General features: G+C 46.4%; 1 non-coding gene across 3 annotated transcripts in view; it reads left to right on the top strand.

The window, feature by feature from the left end:
- Positions 1-11,785, top strand: part of LOC102510586 — a 71,713-nt gene extending 59,928 nt beyond the window's left edge. For 2 of the 3 annotated variants that reach the window (XR_004322344.1, XR_004322345.1), the window contains exons 4-7: positions 2,718-2,942; positions 8,964-9,014; positions 9,702-9,781; positions 11,217-11,785. This is a non-coding gene — a transcript (uncharacterized LOC102510586). Of the gene's footprint in view, positions 1-2,717; positions 2,943-8,640; positions 9,015-9,701; positions 9,782-11,216 lie in introns of those variants that run through there. The other variant, XR_004322343.1, reaches the window with a different exon arrangement.
- The last annotated feature ends 427 nt before the right edge of the window (positions 11,786-12,212 follow it).

Genomic DNA, 12,212 nt, shown 5'->3' with positions numbered 1-12,212 from the left:
GCATTATTAGTATACATATTACACCCATAAATGTTACCAAGAATTCATTGTTTTTTATTATTACTTTATATAATGTTATGTCTTTGAAAGAAGCTGAGAGAAGAAAGGAGAGCAAGCATATACTTACAGATATTCTTATATTAACCTTCTCACTTACCATTTCTGGTTCTCTTCATTTGTTCTTGTTCATCTGGAGTCCTCACCTTAGCCCAGTACAACTTTGCTCCAGTGTATTTCCTCTGTGCGGTTATTGGCAATTATATTACCAGTTTGTTATAGACCCAACAATGCTAATGTGTATGTATGTGTGTGTGCATATATGTGTGTGTGCACCATAATTTCTTAGAATAATGTTTCTTCTTTCTCTTCTCTCCTTTTGACATTCCATTAACTGTACACTGTTTTGCTTAATGGTGTCCCATATTTCTCTGGGGCTCTGTTCATTTTTTCCTTCATTCCTTTTTCTCTTTGTTCTTTAGATTACATAATATCTACCTTCAAATTTGTTAATTATTTCTTCTGTCAGTTATATCTGTTGTTGAGTGCCTCTAGTAAATTTTTCATTTCAGTTATTCTACTTCTCAGCTCCGCATTTCCATTTGTTCCTATTTTATAATGTCTAACTCTGTTGATATTTTTAATTTGATCAGTTTTTACATCATACCTTCCTTTTACTTGTTAAGTCATGATTCTTTTTATTCATTAGAACATATTTATATAATGGCTATTTTGAAGGCTTTGTCTGTTAACATCCAACATCTGGTCATTCTTAAAGGCAGCTTCTGCTGCCTGCTTTTTTTCTGTTGGGGGGAGGGGTCACACTTTCCTGTCTTACAGAACCCAAACCATTCCTCCTTTCCAACCAGCACTGTCCAGCAGAAAATTCTGCAATGATAGACATTCTGTATCTGCACTGTCCAGTGCAGTAGGTACTGGCCAGATATGGCTACTGAGCACTTAAAATATGGCTAGTGTAACTGAGGAACTCAATTTTAAATTTCATTTTTTATTAAATGTAAATATCCATATGTGACTAATGGCTACCTTCTTGGATAATGCAATTTCAGACCATGCTCAGAGTACCCAGTTCTCTAGAATCCCCTCCCCAAGTGTTCCTGTACCTGCTTCCAGCACCTGTGTGGGGGGTCTTCCCAGTCCATCTTGCACCCTACACCCAGGGCAGGTCATGCTGGTGTGCACACCTCTAGACCCAGAGGGTAGGCGAGAGGTGGTCTGGGGAGATGGGTCAAGCTCCACTGCAGATTAGGGTGTCCACACACATGCATGGGTGACCCCTCATGCAGGCAGGCATGGGAAGAGAGAAGAGTGTGAACTAGAGACAGGGAGCCTCCACTTGTACTGTTGGTCCAGGACCCACAAATTTTAGGGATGGTTTTGACTGTCGGTATCCCATTTCTTACCTATGTGGTGGCTACATGTGTGTTTAGTATATAATTTTTTTCAACTGTATATGCATATACACGTCTAAATGTGCGTGTGTGTATACATACAGATATACCATATGTCACAATTTTAAAAAAATGATTAAAATAATTTTTTACCACTCTTAGGACAGAGTTCAAGCTCTTCTCATGACACATAAAGCTTTGTACACTCTGTGTGCTGCCTACATGTCTGGCCTCATCTCCTGCTGTCCTGCCCCTCACTCTCAGCTCCAGCCATACTGACCATCTTGTTCTAGCTAACAGGCCAAGTTACAGAGGAGCTTGTTGGGGGGGAGCTTGATCAGCTCTGCATTTAAAGCCATTTATATTAGCAAAGCAAAGAAGTACCTGGGATGGGGGTGGAGTATGAGGGGATGGGGTTGGAGGGCCAGCCAGTGACAGGAACGACGTGGCAGCTGCCGCCTCCCCGAGGTTGGGAGGAAAGGTGTCTGCTTATATAAGAAAGCTGGAGACAGTTCTGAAGGCTGCCGAAAAAGGAACAGTTGTGGTTGAAGGAACCATCAATCAGGTTTCCTGAACAGGTGGAGGCTGGGGCTACTCTCAGCAGAAAGCTGGGCTCAGAGCTCCAGTTACCAGCACAGAATCCAACAATCATAACTGATGCCAGAGGGGAGGGAGAGGAGGAGAGAGAAGCCTGAGTCAGCGGAAAGGGCAATTCCAGAGCACCTGAGGTGACTGCAGAAGCACCAGAAAGGGAGTTGGGGACCAGTGATGATAACAGCTAATGCAGTGGTTCTCAAAGTAGGGTTCCCTGGACCAGCAGCACCAGTCTGACCTGGGCACTAGTTAAAACGCAAAATTTCAGGCTCCCTTGAGTGAGAATCAGAAATTCGGAGGGAAGGGGAGGGCCCAGCAGTCAGTGGTTTAACAAGCCCTCCGAGGTGATTCTACTGCCCAACAGAGCCTGACTGTAGTGAGCGTGGGCTGTGCCGGGCGCTGTTCTGAATGATTTGCCTCTGGCCAAGTCACTGGTCCACCTAACACTGCTGCAACACAGAAGTGCACCATTTTACAGAGGGGAGACGTGAAGCAGGATGGTTTCTGTAACCCACTGAAAATTAGAGCCAGATGGAGGTGGAGACATGATTCTAACCTCAAGCATATGCTCTGTCTTCACCGCTGTGCTCGCCCACGGTGAGGCCGTGACTGGGCACACAGCGCCTGGCGGGCTTCTTCAGACACTCTTGCTGGAGCCCATTCTGGGTCTGTGGTTCACTAAGGTTGAACCTAAGCGCCTGCATTTTTCTCAAGGTCCCAGGTGATGCTGATGGCTGTGGTCCGGAGTCCACACTGGGAACATCGGTACTGTTCTACTGACTTTTCCACATGAGGACTGAGTCCAGCAAATGGGCTTTTGGAAGAACTCCATGTGCATAGCCTCCTGCTGGGACTCTTGACTACAAATGACAGAAAACCCAAATTCAAACTGGCTTAAAGCAAAAAAGGTGTATTTATAGACTCATCTAACTGAAACAGGTAAGATTTGCCTTCAGGTACAGGTGGACCCAGGGCCAAGGAGGTAGGATTCTCTCTCCCCACCTCTCGGCTCTGCCTTCCTTCCTGTGTTGTCTTCACTCTCAGGCAGGCGCTCCTCTCACAACGGCCTAATACGGTCAGATGGGAGCTGGAGCTGGGGTCACTCTGAAGGTGTCTCCATTCTTAGGTCTGGCGGTGGATGCTGGCTACCGGCCAGAAGGTTTGCACGTGAACTGTTCACGTGGCCTGGGCTTCCTCACAGTTCCAGAGGCGGACATTCAGAGGGAGAAGGAACCAAGCTGTATCTTTTATGACCTAGCCTCAGGTGCCACATAGTGTCAGTTCCACCATACCCTTGGCAACCTTGGTCATAAATGCCTGCCCAGGGTCAAGAGGATTTGGCCACTGGCTCCACCTGTTGGTGTGGGAGTGGCAGGGTGTAAGGAGAGTCCATGGAACAGGGGACAGTGTTAGTCATTTTTGGAAAATATGTCACGGGGAGGTCATGACTGGGAGAGGGCGTGAGGGGGCTCTTAATATGCTCTATTTCTTGATCAGTTGCATATACATATTTTTATTTAGTGGAGGTACTGGGGATTGAACCCAGGACCTCGTGCATGCTAAGCATGCGCTCTACCACTGAGCTGTACCCTCACTCCAGTTGCATAATTTTTTAACTATACCACCATGTCATTTGTGCGGTCTCTGCACGTGCAGTTCCAGACTTTCCCTTACCCTTCATATCTTAGCTCTTCTGTCCTCTCCTCCAGAACGCCAGGAGTGACATCCCACACCTCCTCCTTGACCTTAGTCCTGTCGGCACCACGGAGCCTAGTGATTCCTTGATAATAGTGCATCTCACCTTACCTTAAATTGTCCTGTTCAGGTGTTTTACCCCTCCCCCAACCCTAGGCCAGACGACTTCAAACCTTTTTGACTACATACCCCACAGAAGTTTATGGGCACGTCTCCAGGATGTGTATATGCATGTGGATGTGCTGTGTAACTTGAGTTGCTCTGTATTAATATGTACAATATAAAACATGCACTAAAAGCGAAATGCTTTGAGATAAAACTTTATAAATACTTTAATATTTTCCTACATCTAAAAACATTGGTCTTGAAAAACCCCAGAGAACCAGAACCCTCTTGGTCACTAGGCCTGTGACCCTGAGTTCCATGGGGTCACGTGCCAATCTGTCTTGCTTGCCTCAATATCCTAGCCACTGGGTAGGAACTGGATGTGGAAATGAATTCACCTGCACTAAAGATCTGTGCACTTTATGGTATGTGTTATACTCCAGTAAAAAAGTTTACTTAACAAAAAGGTAAAATCTTGACAGCCAGCCAGTAGGGCCTTCACATGACTGCAGACCCTGCTGACGTCCAACAGCAGTGGTGTTGAGTGTCACCTGAACTTTTGTTTTCTTCCAGTTCCTTGCTGATAACTTCCTTTCCTTGTCCCACCCTCCGTACTATAAAAGTCTTCCACGTTGTGGAACTTCTAGGAGTATCTCTCCGTTTGCCAGATAGGATACAGCTCAATTCATGGATTTTTAAATAAAGCCAGTTAGATCTTCAAATTTATTCAGTTAAATTTTTTTTAACACCCCTAAAATGTTAGCACTAACTCACCATGCGGGTCACCAGTGAAGATGTGTTTGGCTCCAGGTAAGAGGAGCCAGGTCCAAACGGCTTGATCAGAAGGAAATTATTTTATTATTTCAAATTGTTTTCATTATTTCACATAGCAGGAAATCCAGAGGTAGGGTGTTTCAGGGTTGTGACATTCAAACATCTAAGAAAATCTAATTATATTTTACTTCAATAAGAAGTTTAGTTTAAAAAATACGTATATTTACTGAGTGCTAACTAATCACCAGGCACAGTTCTAGGAACTGGAGATACAGCAAAGAAAGCGAAGTCCCTTAAATGTTGACAAGGCGCTCAGGTCATTTTTTCTGCCCTGACGTCCTCAGCATCAGGTGAGTCACCAGGAGGTGGCATCTGCCCCCATCACCACCTCCTTACACAGCATGTCCAGAGGCAGAACAAGGAGTTTGTCCTTCCTGCTCCCCCGCTGTTGTTAGCTTTACTGAGGTATAACTTACATGCAAAAAGATACCAGTTGAAGGTGAACAATGCAACAAATCCCAAAAAGTTCCCTCTCCCCTTGCTATTTTAGAGATAGTTTTATCACACATTTTTGAATGCTTTAACGTTTCTATGTTCTTGGTTTTGAGATTTATAAAAACAGCATTATCCTCTATGTGATGTTGTGAATTTTGCTCTATTCACCTTATTTTTCTCGTGCATCTGTAGTTCCTTCCCTTTCACTGCTGCATAATATTCCATCATGTGGATTATATAGTTTATCCATTTGCCTTTCAACAGCCGTCAGGTCTGTTTCCAATTTTGTGCCGTCAGTGCTATCACAAACCTTGGTAGCCTCACCTGGTGCATGTGCCTAAGTCTCTTCTCCAGTATCTGAGAATGGAGATGCTGAGGAGTGAGGGACTCAAATCTTCAACTTAGTTGAATTTTTTCAGATAATATGCAGCTATTTTCCAGAGGGTTGTACTAGTTTGCACTCCCACCAGCTGTGTATGAGACGTCCTGCCAATTCCCATCTTCACCTCGGGTTATCTGTCAATTTGAGGTGTAAAACAGAAATCTCAGTGTGGCTTTTTTTTTTTTTTTTTTAACTTTAGATGTTTCAGGGCTGGCTTTTAGTGAGATGGGTGGGACCAAAAGAGGAGAAAGGGAATTCAGGGCTTGCTGGTAGTGGTGAATCTTTATGATGGGTGGGACAGTGGGAAGGATGGGGATGAAAAAGGAGGGACATGGTATCAGGGCACGGAGAGAGTGTGGGAACCAAGGTGATGATCTTGCCAAAATCAGAGATACGGCAGTGGGGCATCTGGGCAAGCAGGCTGGCATGAGACGAAGCCGGTCTCAGTGGGGTCCTCATTTGTCCTTCCCTGATAATTGATGAGGTTGAGCATCTTTTCATATCAAATGAATTACAAAACTATTGGAGCAACAGAATAATCTCAAAGGAAAAGGCCATTAGGCTATTAATTACTATATCTTAAGAGCAATGTTTCTAATGAACTTGAAGAAAAAAAATTAGGGAAATCTCAGACTGGTAAGTCTTTATCAAAATCTGTGTTGTACGAAAAAGAGTTGATAGAAATTATACAAAAAAAAAATAAGTCCTCATTCAGAAATGGGACACCAGCAGAGGATAAATCCCAGGAGCTCCAGGGTCACTCAGGGACAGATGCAGGACAGTCCTACAGAGGCTGATGAACCCACAACACATCTACTACACCCAGTAAGGTGAAGGCAGTTCAGGATACTGTGCTGGTGTCAGGGCCCATCAAAAACAAGACCTCCAGAGCTGGCTTCATGGTCCGGTTCGAGTCGAAAATGTGCATGGACCCACATCTCACTTGTCATGTCTTAATTTGGTTAACAGATATTTACTGACCCTGTGTCAGGTTCTGCAAATATATAGTGGTGACCAGAACAGACTTTGTTCCCATCCTCATGGATTTATCTGTCTAAAGAGGGAGACAGACATTTAGATGCTGTCATCACAGATGGTCGGGGCTGGGGTTGGGGAAACCCAAAGAGCTGTAGAAGCCTGGAAGAGACACCCGAACCATCCTGGGGGATCAAGGAGTTTCCTGGAGGAGGAGGCATCTTAACTGAGACCTGAAAGATGTATGAAATTAGTTGTGAGGAGGGTGTAGGGGAGAGGTGCTTCAAAAAGGAAGAGGATGTACAAATGCTTAGAGGTGATGGGGGTCTGGAGTGTTCTAGACCAGCACGATCCAACAGAAACAGGGGAACCACAATGTAATTTAAAAATTTCTAGTAAGTGTATAGCTAGTAGTCATTCAAAACAAACAAAAACAGGTAAAATTTAATTTTAATATATTTTATTTAACCCAATATATCCAAAATATTACCATATTAACATATGATCAATATAAAAACTATTAATGAGATACTTTACATTCTCTTTTTTTGTACTAAGTCTTTGAAATCTGGTGGGTATTTCACACTTCAGGTACAGCTCAGGTCACACCAGCCACATTTCAAATCCTCAACAGCCACATATGGTCGGTGGCTGCTGCACTGAACAGCACAGCAAGACCCTGGTAACTCAAAGCATCGGCATCACTTGGGAGCTTGTTAGAAATACGGAATCTCAGGCCCCTCCCCAGACCCACTGACTCAGAATCTGCATTTTTAACAAGCTCCCAAGGGATTTATATACACATCAGTTTGAGAAAGTGGGCCCAGTTCTGCCTAAAACATTTCTGTGGCTTTGTACTGCCCTCAGGATAAAAGCCCAGATACTGACCTTGGCAATCATTCATTCATTAGTTACTGAGCGCCTACTGTGTGCCAGGCTCTGTGCTGGGTGATGCTGGGGACACTGCAGGGACAAAGACAGACCTGACTCCTGCCCTCATGGTGCTCCTAGGCAATTAACAGGCAAGTACCCAAATCCCTGTTTCATCTCGACTATGGTCAACGCGATATGCTTGATGTGCAGTTACAGTGTGCGAGGAGCGTTAAGGAGGCCTGACCTGGAGGGAGTGGAGGGGGCATCCAGAAAATAACCCAAATAAAGCGGCCACTATCATGGCAAAAAGCCACACGCAGATTAAATGTCCCATTGCAGGGGACAGGCCTGCCAAGCAACACCAGCCTGTCCACGGCCACCAAAAGGGATCACTTTCAGGCTTCAGAGCAACATGGAGAAGTGCCTGGGGAAGGGGGCAGGGTTACAGGAAGCGGGCCAGGGACAGAGCCAGTGAGAGTATCGAACCCTGCCCAGATCTGTGGCGTTTGGAAAATGAGGAGGAGCGGGAACAGAGCATCAGGGAGGTGGGCAGTTGACCAGCAGGGGGAGGACATGGGGCCAGGAACTGAAGGTTACCTCTTCTCTGAAGACGAGGTCTTTCAATAAGAGACACCTAGACTTGCTTTAAAATAATTGAGTGGGGTCGGGGGAACAGGGTGTGCAGGACACAGAGGGAACAAGAATGGCCACATGCTGGGAGCTGCTGACGCTGGGTGAGGGGGACATGGGTGTTCATGAGACTTTTCTCTCCACTGTTGTATGTTTTGGAATTTCTCCTAAAAAAAAAAGTGTTTTCCTTCAAATTCAAATAACTAGGGATGTTGGAAAAAGATTTTTGGCAGCCGGAGAAGAAAGTAATTTAAGCCCTTCTTCTGAAAGGAACCTGCACTATTGGAAACGGGAGCATCTCCTTTAAGAATGGCGTCCAGGAGGAAGGGCGCTGAGGCACAGACCATGGACCCAGCCCTATTCCTGGGCTCCAGTCCCAGGGCTGCCACTTACTAGCTATGGAACCTGAAGCAACTGATTTCAACTCTAAACACCTCCCTGAAAAGCTGGGATCCTAACAGTGGCTGCCTCCTGAGGGCTGTGTGAGGTGATTGCTGAATTAATGCAGGCGAAGGGCTTGGACTGGTGCCTGGGATGAAGCTGTGCCACGTAAATGCTGGCAGAGATGATTGAAGCACGTGCCAGCCAGATTTAACACCGCACAGGGGCTCACAGCGAATGCATCGACGGTTCCCTTACACAGAATTCACTGTTTCAACAGTCGCCGATAAGAGTAGATGACAAGAATTCTCCCAGCACCAATGCCCTTCAGGAACCTTCCTTTGCCCTTACAGAACCCCTTTTATGTAAGTCAGCTGCGCCAATGCTTGGGAGACACCGTCTAAATTACGTAAGTGGTGTTTTTAATGGTAGCTGTGAAAATTAATGGTAGAAAATTCCCTAAGTGGATGTGATTTCAGAAGGAAGCTTGAAAGTCCCTTCTAGGGTGACCATCCCAGTGCACAGAGAAATAGACCTCTGTCCTCTTCCTGCTGCTGTAGAATTTTTTAAGGTAATACAAATGATTCCTGAAAGGTTTCTTCCTCCTAAACACAATGTGATTTTTTTCTTAATATTTTCTCCCCCGACAGCTGCTGGTGTTATGTTAGTATTCAGTGCCAACATGCCCGCTGCAAAAAATTGTAAGTAAATCTCCCCTCCCCTACATTCAGCACTCATGACCACTGGTTATGTTTTATTCATCATCCTTACAGATGATGATCTGGGAGTGTCTTAAAATTATATGAGTGGGAAGAAAGTGGGGCAGGACGGGCTGGGCGAGGGTCCACACAGAGGCCCAGGTGAGCGCTGGCCACGTTCAAAGAAACAGTTCAGTGGGTCTGGAGCTCAGGGAGACCGGCTAGGTAGTGGTCAGGAACTAGATCACACCAAGCCTCCAGCATCAGTCCAGGAGTTAGGACTTCGCCCCGCAGACACTGGAGAAACACGGAAGGGCTGACATGATCAGATTTGTGCTTCATGAAACCCCTCCACTGTCAGGTGGAGGTGGGTTAAGGGGTGAGATGGGAGGCCAGGCAGAGAGAAGGCGGGAGAGGACAGGGTTGGACCAAGGCAGGGCCATGAAAGGTGAGCAGGGGGCAGATGGGAGAGATGACCAGGAGTCCTGGTGGTCTGGCTGTGGAAGATGATGGGTGGGGATGGGGAGGGAGGCAGCAGAGGCGAAGCCCAGGATTCTCTCTGGGAGCCTGGGGTGTGGGGCGGGCCCCCTCTGAGACAGGGACCAAGAGGAGGAGCAGGTTTGTAGTCTGGGGCGCGGAGAGTGTTAGGGGCCCAGGGATCATTACTCTTACTGCTCTTATTTTTATAAGGTGTAACATCCCACCACGCCAGGCTGCCCAAGAGGTCAAATCTCCAAGCCAGACTGCTGGATTGAGAAAAGCAAACAAAGGTAATCCAGTGTGTCATAAAGTACTAGTCAAGAGGGTGGACGCATCATAAGATGCATGGAACATTCCAGAAAATCAGATTTAGGTCCAGCTGCATAACACAAAGGATCCCACACATGAAAGCTTGCTTTAAAATCCTGATCAAAGTCTCCCTGTAAAAACTTATCCATTTAGGGGTTTGATGAGATGGTTGTTGAATGTGGGGCAACGGCCAGTCCTGGCTACTCCCAGCACATGTGTCTTACTGGTCGTACTGGCTGATACATACTGTCCTTTGCCAATAGGCAGGATGGGGAGGGGCTTCTTAAGGCCTCAGGACTCTCAGATCTGGGGCCCAGGGAGGAGTCTGAGCTAAGGGCAGGGTGGGCACCATTAGTACAGAGACAGGAAGCAGACCACAAAAGAGAGTAAAATGGCCCAAGGGGTGGAGCAGAGAAGAGCCCTCCACATTTAAGGGGTCAGTGAAAACAGGACCTTCTTGCAAAGCAGCAAGACACAGGAGGAAAATTAGGGGACAGTGTTGTCACAGAAACCAAGGGAAGTGTGTCCTTACAGAAGGTGGGAATGGCCAACACTGTCAATTTTTGCCAAGATGGCCTGTAAGATGCACACCAAAAACTGCCCACTCGGCCAGAGAAGGAACTTACAAAGAACACATAGGGGTGTGGGGAGGCAAGAAGCACCCTCTAGAGATAGATTAGAGTCAGATACCAGTATGGACTCTGGTTTATTTTTATGCACAGGTATCTGTGTCTGTACGCAGACACACAAATACAGGTATGTGTGTATACGTGGGTTGTACGCGTACACATCTCTCCCAGCTCTGTCAGCTGAGAGGGACCAGAAAGTGTCCCTCAGCAGCAGTGACCACACCCAGTGCCCAGACCTTGGTATCTAATACCTTCTTCCATCAAAGGAGAAGCAGCTGGTTCTAGGGCTGGGGCAGGGAAAACGCAACATGAGCGTGGAGCATCTTACAGCAGAAAGTCAGGAAGTGCCTGAGAAGAAGAAAAGAGTAAGGAACACAGAGCTAACCTGAAAGAGCCCCTTTGGCCAAAATGGGAAAAATGTGAGTGAAAAAGTTAATTATGGTAGTATCGGGTTATGGCCAAAGAAAAAAATAAATTTCCGTGAGTCCGTACTGGTATAAATTATTGACTGTACAAATAAGACAAATAGGGTAGAAGGGACCAATCTTCCTACAGAAGAATTCCCAGTGAGAAACGCAGGGGAAATGAGGAAAGCAGAAAAGCATCATTAGAACAGCGCCGTGATGATTTGTGCAGGTCCAGCGACCAGCGCCAAGAGTCCGTGGGGAGAACTCTGAGAAGAAACAGGACATTTGCACAGCCTCAAAAAACATCTTCCCACGTTTATTAGTAACTGTGGTGGTTCTGATAATGAAGAAGACAAATTCTTTGATGTTTTTTCCTCCAGGAAGAGGCGCTTAAGTCTCCCCTTGAGTACGGGCTGGACTGTGTGACTTGCTTCTAACAAGCAGAGTGAGGGAAGGGAAAAACTGTGACATTACAGTTGGGAAACCTGGTGGGCGGCCCGTGGCACAGGGCGGCAGGTCACCATCACCTGAGCGTACTCCTCCCCACACCTGCCAGCCCGGTCTAACCATGAGGAAAGTTAGTCCCCGACAGAGGGGCATTCTATGCAATACCTGACCAGCGCTCCTCAAAACTGTCAAGGTCATGAAAAACAAAAGACTGAGAAACTGTCACAGAGTGGAGGAGACCAAGGAGACATGATGAACGGATGTGACACGGTATCCTGGACTGGATCTTGGAACAGAAGAACATCAGTGGAAAAACGGGCGGATGTAAGAAAGCCGGGAGTTCCCTCAGTAGGATACGCATCAGTGTTAATTTCTCAGTTTTGACAAATGTTACTTTAAGACACGAACATGGGAAGAGGCTGAATATAAAGCATATGGGAAGTCCCTACTGTGTGCCTTTTCTGTAAATCTAAAGTTATTAAATAAAAGTTTTTGTGAAGTACCTCCTGACTTGGCTACAAGTAGTCACCATCAGAGTCCCTAAGTCCCTACATCTGCCTCTTTAGCTCTCACCCCATGTGGCCTCTACTCCAGGAAGTCCTCCCTGATACCTCAAACTAGATCAGGAGGCCCCCGTGCCTCCCACTTCCTGCCCTGACCACTCATTCCCCCAACCGCACTGGACATGTGCTCGGTGAGGGTGGCCCGCAGGGTCATTACCGTGTTGGATCCCCAGCCCTAAACCTTCTGAGCTCAGAGCCTACCGGATCCCACCTTCCTGGTCTCTCCCACTCCATCACCCAATCCACGACAATCCTGCAGCTACAAAACCGTCTGTCCCACCCACCTAGCAAAATAGGGTCAAATCTCACTCCCCAGGCCTGTCCCCAATATACCAACTGTTGGGAATACTGTGTAACTGCGAATGT

The sequence above is a fragment of the Camelus ferus genome, chromosome 9, assembly GCF_009834535.1.
Source record: "Camelus ferus isolate YT-003-E chromosome 9, BCGSAC_Cfer_1.0, whole genome shotgun sequence".
NCBI classification, from domain to species: domain Eukaryota; kingdom Metazoa; phylum Chordata; class Mammalia; order Artiodactyla; family Camelidae; genus Camelus; species Camelus ferus.
The sequence above is the reverse complement of the archived record's forward strand: the minus strand, read 5'-3'. Positions and strand labels throughout refer to the sequence as shown.